This window comes from Lichenostomus cassidix, chromosome 2, assembly GCF_008360975.1.
Source record: "Lichenostomus cassidix isolate B80296 chromosome 2, HeHo_3.0, whole genome shotgun sequence".
NCBI classification, from domain to species: Eukaryota; Metazoa; Chordata; class Aves; order Passeriformes; family Meliphagidae; genus Lichenostomus; species Lichenostomus cassidix.
Genome location: NC_139482.1, coordinates 127541281 through 127547572, shown reverse-complemented (window position 1 = coordinate 127547572; position 6292 = coordinate 127541281). Strand labels below are relative to the sequence as shown.

Sequence of the window (6292 nt, the reverse complement as noted above, 5' to 3'; positions counted from 1 at the left end):
GACTGGAGACCAGGAGGTGATTGATTAGCGGGTGTAGGAAGCGGTGGGCAGTTTAATTTTAGGCTTTTCAGCAAGTGGCAGGGTCTCTCAGCTACTAAAACCCACCATCTCCTCCTTTGCAGCAGTTGTTTCGCAGGGCATCAATGAGTGGAGACTGGCTCTAGATTATTTTGGTTTCCTGCTCAGAAACAGAAGTAGAACAGTCAGTCTGGGATTTTTGAAGCTCTTCGTGCTCAATTTCACCCCTGTCCCCACCAAAAAACCCCAGTCTGTTTTGTCCAAAAACACAGTCCCTGCACTTGGGGAAACATCATCTATTAGTCTGTTACTTAGTACTTATGAGTAGCACAGGAAGGATTGGACTCAAAATGAAAATAATACTCTGTTTCTAAGAATGTTTGTCTTAGCTTCTAAAGTTTATGTTCTGTACTACCTTCTCACTTTATACATGTTGGTATTTAATCCTTTCCTTCCTAACCTGACCAGATCCATACTATTCTGCCTCACACTTGCTTTAGTCCAGCCCTAGACCACCTCAGCTATCACCCTTGCACAAACAAGCAGCACTCCAGCTGAACTTCTTGGCTCAGAGTTAAATTTCTTAGCTGTTCTCACTTTAACCCTTTTCCCTTCCTGTTTCCCCTTTTGGTCTGCTTTTGGTCTGACTTGAGGTAAGGTCTGCTCTTCCCCCAGGGCCCTTGAATTCTGCTGATGTTCTGGGTCCCTTGCAAGGTCTTTGCAAACCTCCCAGTTTCTGCTAGACTAACAGCTGTCTCCATCTCTTGTAGCTCTGGGGCTTTCCAGGGTCAGAAGCACATCATGAAGTGTGAAAAAAGAATCACATCATCTCGTGGAAAAAATATTGGCTCATATAACCTTAGAAGAAACCTTCTGGTCCTGGGGATACAAGACAACCTGATGGGGTCCCACAAAACAGAGCTGCTAAAATGTGGCTAAAGATGAAAAAGTGCATTTGAGGTGAGGTGAAAGGGTGAGTTATTGCTCTGCACCTTCATGCTTTCAGGAAGTCTTAATGGTTGGGCTAAGCTGAAAGTAGTTGCTTCTTTCTGTTGGACAGCCTCAGCTCCTCCCGTGGTGGAGAAGAGACACAGATGCAGCGAGAAATGTTTCCATCAAAGCAAAAGTTGAACTACATGATGTCTGGAAAGATGAGTGGTGTTGTCCAGACTTGTCTGGGTACCTATTTGGGGAACTGGGGAACAGCTCTAGTTGCAGTTACATGAATCCTGAGCGTCCTTTAGATGGCTCATTTGGAAGACAATATAACTAATATTAAGCAGATTGCAGTCTCACACCAGAATTGGCAGGAAAGGGTACAACAGCCTTCCAAATAAGAAATTCTTTGGTGGGAACAGGAGCTGAAGTCTACAGTGATGGAGAAATTACTTCATTAATTGAAACCAACCTGAAGGAATGGGAGACAACAGGGTACTGGATCTGTAATTATAGTAAATTCTTAAGTTCATAGGTCTTAATTCTTTAAAGTCCATTATCCCTTTTTTATCTTTGCAAGGTATTGGTAGTTATCCTGCACTTAAAGATATCAAAAAGCACTTTATTTTTGAAAGAGGAAAGGCCTCTCTTTAAATACATTTTATTCAAACACTTTTACTCCTAATTTCAAATGATTATTCAGAAGTTTAGTGAAAAAAATAGTGTGAAACTTTTAAAGAAATTCTTACTGCAAATATAGCTAAAATTATACATGGACATTTTCAACAGAACTACTCATGTTTAATTTTTGTGGTTTTCTCAGCAGGTAATAAATATTTCGACCATCAGAAATACTTGTATAGTACTGAACTCATGTTTCTGAAAATTTCACAAGCCCTAAGAACAAAACTTGGTGAATATGGGCTCAATCTGAATGCTTTTTAACAACTATGCAATATGCTTCAAAAGTGACAGCATACCAGTACAGTATTTTACAAAATAATTAAGGTAGTTACAGGGCAGAGATCATTCCACATCAAACTCAACAGCTTATAAATAATGTCTATAAACCCTTAATACACTTGTGTATGACATTATTGTTTTCAAATCTACTTAAATCTCTCACATCCTTGTCTCTAAGCTCTATAAAGAGTTAGGCTTACTACATTAAATAAAAGTCTTTTCAGACCACAGAAAGCTTTTCTCCCCAGATTAAAACCTGTACTGTCTTTGCTCGTAGGGATGCTCCTATTGCAAGCCCTGGGAGAGTCCTGGAAAGCTCAGGACAACCCTGTTTTCTTTTGCAGGATTGAGGAACCAGCTCAGAAGGGGTTAAGTGGCTGCAGACCAGCTGGGCTCTGTTAATCTGCAGGGACCAGCTGCTTTGTATAAAAAGGAAGACAAGAAACAGAGTGGCTAGTGCTGAGGGAAAGCTGAGGGTATTGAATTGCTAAGTTTGGGAAAGGGGGAGTGAGCACTTGTATATCAGTCTTTCGGTGTGCTGGAAAAGGAAGAAGAGCTCTGTAGGTATTTTGATTTGCTTGAAGAGCTGCTGTTGCTGGTGGTGATGGGCAGCCCAGCCAGGATACTGGCTTTTAGTTCTTAGGCACTCCTAAAAAGATGGCTCTGTGGGGTAAAAGCTGGTAACTGAGCAAGCCAGGGGTAATAAACCCCAAATTGTCTCTGAATTCAATTGAATGCTTTTCAAAAATGGAAAAAAGAGCAGTGGAAGCTTTTGATATCTTCTAGAGTGCTGAAGTAAGAGCCAATGACCTCTCTTTTGGCTGTCCCAGCAAGTTCTCTGACAAATACAACTAGTATTTCTCAAATGTGACAAAGGCCTTCAGCTGCCCCAATATGCATTGATTGTACTTGGCTATATCACATGACTTCATCTCCTGTAACACTTGCCTGTGACAAAAATGCTGCAGAAGGAAAATCCCTCAATAGTTTTTACTGCTTCTTTTCTTTAAATATTAACTCTGAGAGACTTTAGTGTTTATTTTACTGAAGCTGCTTTGAATGAAAAAAACTCTGTAAGCAGAAGTTGAATTGCATAATCCAAAGCTATTAAACTATATTTAGTGATTCCATTAGAAATCTGCTGTTGAGCAAGGCAGAGCATATGGAGAGAAGTTGGTGAAAACCTGATTAAACATTTATATGGGGCATATTTTGATTTAACTTGCATAAATAATTCATTTTTTGTTGTTGTTTTTTGTTTTCTTGCCTTCAAAACCACCCTTTTCTACACCTGCTCTGCTAAAAATAATGCTACTGTAGCTGCACTGAAGTAGTAGCAGGAGTGAGTGGGTATATTATACCTACCCATCTGCACTGGAGGCTATTCTCTCTCTCAGGTTTGATGGACCTGTATCCTTTTGAGAAACAAAAAAACTTGATTCCTATAGAATCTGCAGTGGTTTTCTTTTGTCCTTACAAATAATAAAATAGAGATGTTCCAAGGGCAGTAATTGTTATGCAGAAGTTAAGTTGTGCTAGGAGTCCAGATCAATAGGAGAATTTCCCCAAAGCTAATGGGAATTGCAGCTCACATATCAGATGACTGATCTATTTTCTAAACTCAGTAATATTTTAAAGGGAGATTCGTTTCTGAACTTTACCAAAGTCTGGGTTTGATATTCTAGTGCAGCCTCAGTTTTTGTACTCAGTTGGGATTCAAAGTCTGATTTGCAATAACAGTAAAGGTCTTTTCTGACTTCTTGATATTAATAATGTGGTATAAAGTGGGTCTAAATTCTGTTTTAAGGCCCCCTCTTGCCACTAAATATATGAGGGAATTCAAGCTTTTTCTTTAAGAGTTGATCTGAGTGAGCATTCAGGTGCCCCAAAGCATGGATTTTTCTCTGAATCTCCTGAGAACAAGGTATTTCACAAAAACTGTATCTCTTTTCCCTCCCACTGAGTTTCAGAGTTCAAACACTGGCAATTTCCAGTACCATCTTTTCTTGTCTCCTTGTTACAGCTAAGATTTCATTACCTGCAGAACAACCAGTGCCCACTTTCCAGCATAAGCATTGTGCCAAGATCTTTTCTCTGAGTGCTATCACTCATTACAGCAATGTGATGCTCTTTCATGGTGGCCCAGCAGATCGCAGAAACATGGGGCTCTGGATCATTACCAGGGAACAGAGTCACTTTGGGGTCATTATCAGAGAAAAGTATTACCTTTTCTTTAAAAAAGAAAAGGCATATTCTCTCCAGCTCTATGTGGAAGCTGTTGTCTTCTGAATTCCATCTAGCTTCTGCAACCCAGCGGTTTCAGCTGATGTATTTCAGCAGGGAATTAAATTATGAAATTTTTTTTGGAAAGAAGCTGCTAGTGTCTTTTGAAACGGAAATATTATCTCCTGGGTGGAACTCACTATGTGGAGTACTGAAGGGCCTTCTGAAGCTGCTCAGATAAAAGCTTCTGATAGTGTGTGTTTGGCAAGGTATTAATCACATTGTGGTGAAACAAGAATCCACCCCAAATACAAAGAGGCTGTGCAGAGTAATTCCTCCAATATTTTGGCCAGTCTATGGACCATTGCTTTTGGCTTATACGAAAGCAGACTCTCTGTTAGACTGCAAAAGTGAACTCTAATGAAAAATAATACCCTGGACCTGTGGCTGTGACAGTTGTATCTCATTCCTGTGCACTTTCCAGCCTGGTGAGAAGTTCAGTACTGCAGAGCTGTACAGTCCCTGCAGCACAGTGTGAGCAGGGAGAGCACACAAGTAGTGCTCACCCAGGGTCACACACACCCAGAGCACTTTCCAGCCTGGTGAGAAGTTCAGTACTGCAGAGCTATACAGTCCCTGCAGCACAGTGTGAGCAGGGAGAGCACACAGGTAGGGCTCACCCAGGGTCACACACACCCAGAGCCGCCGATGCCGCAGTAGCGGCAAGCATGTGCGGGAAGCTATGTTGGTTTCTGAATTTCATTAAAAATCTGAGATGTCTATGCACACAGCCTTATTCACAGTTTTTTCTGTATTGTGATTTTAGGATATAACAAGGTGTTAACAAGAAAAACATGTTTTCATTAAAGCTGTATACAAAATGTATCTTTGCCCTGAGCCCTTCTGTGTGTTTATTTTTCTGAAACAGTCTGTTACTTAAAGAAACAAACAAAAACTGAAGCAGGGAAAGAAACTTTTTCCTTTCTGAGTAAAGGTCCATTTTCAACCACCCCTTTGATTTCCAGACACTGAGGGCTGTGAGCTGCTGGGTGGGCTGAACTGGCCCAGGTGAGAGCCACACCTCACCTGTTGAACTTATTTAGTTAAGCTGTTGTAAACATTTACTCCGTTTTCTTTCTCAAAGTGAAAACACTGTAAAAATAATGGCTACCATAAAGACTGCATTAAACACTTTCTAAAAGGTTACAGTTTGCAGCTGTGAGGTCGCTGCCCTCTGATTACACTGCAGCACTGCCTTTCCCCTTGCACTCTCTCTAGAGCCTGGGAAAGCATTGCCCTGCCTTCCACGCCAGAGGCGTTTGGGCTTCAGAGTATTGAGCATTTCCTGGGGGTCAGGATGGGGATGAGAACCAGGTTGTGGAGGCCTGTTGGCAATCTGCTCTCACCTGCTGTGTGCAATGAGTTTGTCCATACATCCCATCAGTGCCCATCCGTGAGCTGAGTGTAGCAGCAGTGAAGGGAATCTCACTGATAATGGTGAGTTGAGATATAAGAGGAGACAGCTGAAGATGAGAAGATGACAAACAAAACTACAGAAACTGAAACTCCCTTAGGAAACCAAGACAAGGAGTTTTCTGCTGATTTGTGATGGGCAGAAAAGGAGATGAAAACTGGAAGCTTTGGTCATTAATTTTGATTAAAAGAGGTGCGGGTTACAGGTACAGACCTAGGTAAGGAAAACTGGTCCAAGCTGGAGTTCATGAAGGGTCATCTAAATACCTGCCAGTGAGGAATGACTGGTGATGAGCAAGCCCTTAACCCTACTTCCCCTGAGTATCCCTTTTCTGCCTCTGTCCTCTGCTTCCCTTCTCATCTGTGCAGGTAAAGCTGCAACAAAGCCAGGCTCCTGCTTTAGGTCTTTTGGAACTTGAAGTGGGAGCTGTAGACTTGTGGAAAAAGAATAAGCTTGGGCCTGAGAGATGTTGTTTGTTGGTCTTCATTTTTGTATGTTCCGTACTTACAACTGTGCACAAATTCATTTTTTTGAAGTGACAGAAGATAAAACAGCCTGTTTTGTCCCATACTCCCAAAGCATTAAGGATCCTTCTGGCATATATGCTGTGCTCAGTCTGCTACTGGAAGGAATTTCCAGTTTTTAGTTATATTTTAAAAGTAGGGACATCAGATTTAG

The 6292-nt window shown here is 41.4% G+C and overlaps 1 long non-coding RNA gene across 1 annotated transcript; it reads left to right on the top strand.

Annotated features, from left to right (window-relative positions):
- The first annotated feature begins 2381 nt into the window (after positions 1-2381).
- LOC146442224 (uncharacterized) lies at positions 2382-4468 on the top strand. The gene is made up of 3 exons (XR_014849573.1): positions 2382-2477; positions 3725-3841; positions 3941-4468. It is a non-coding gene; the product is annotated as an uncharacterized LOC146442224 (long non-coding RNA).
- Positions 4469-6292: the final 1824 nt, after the last annotated feature.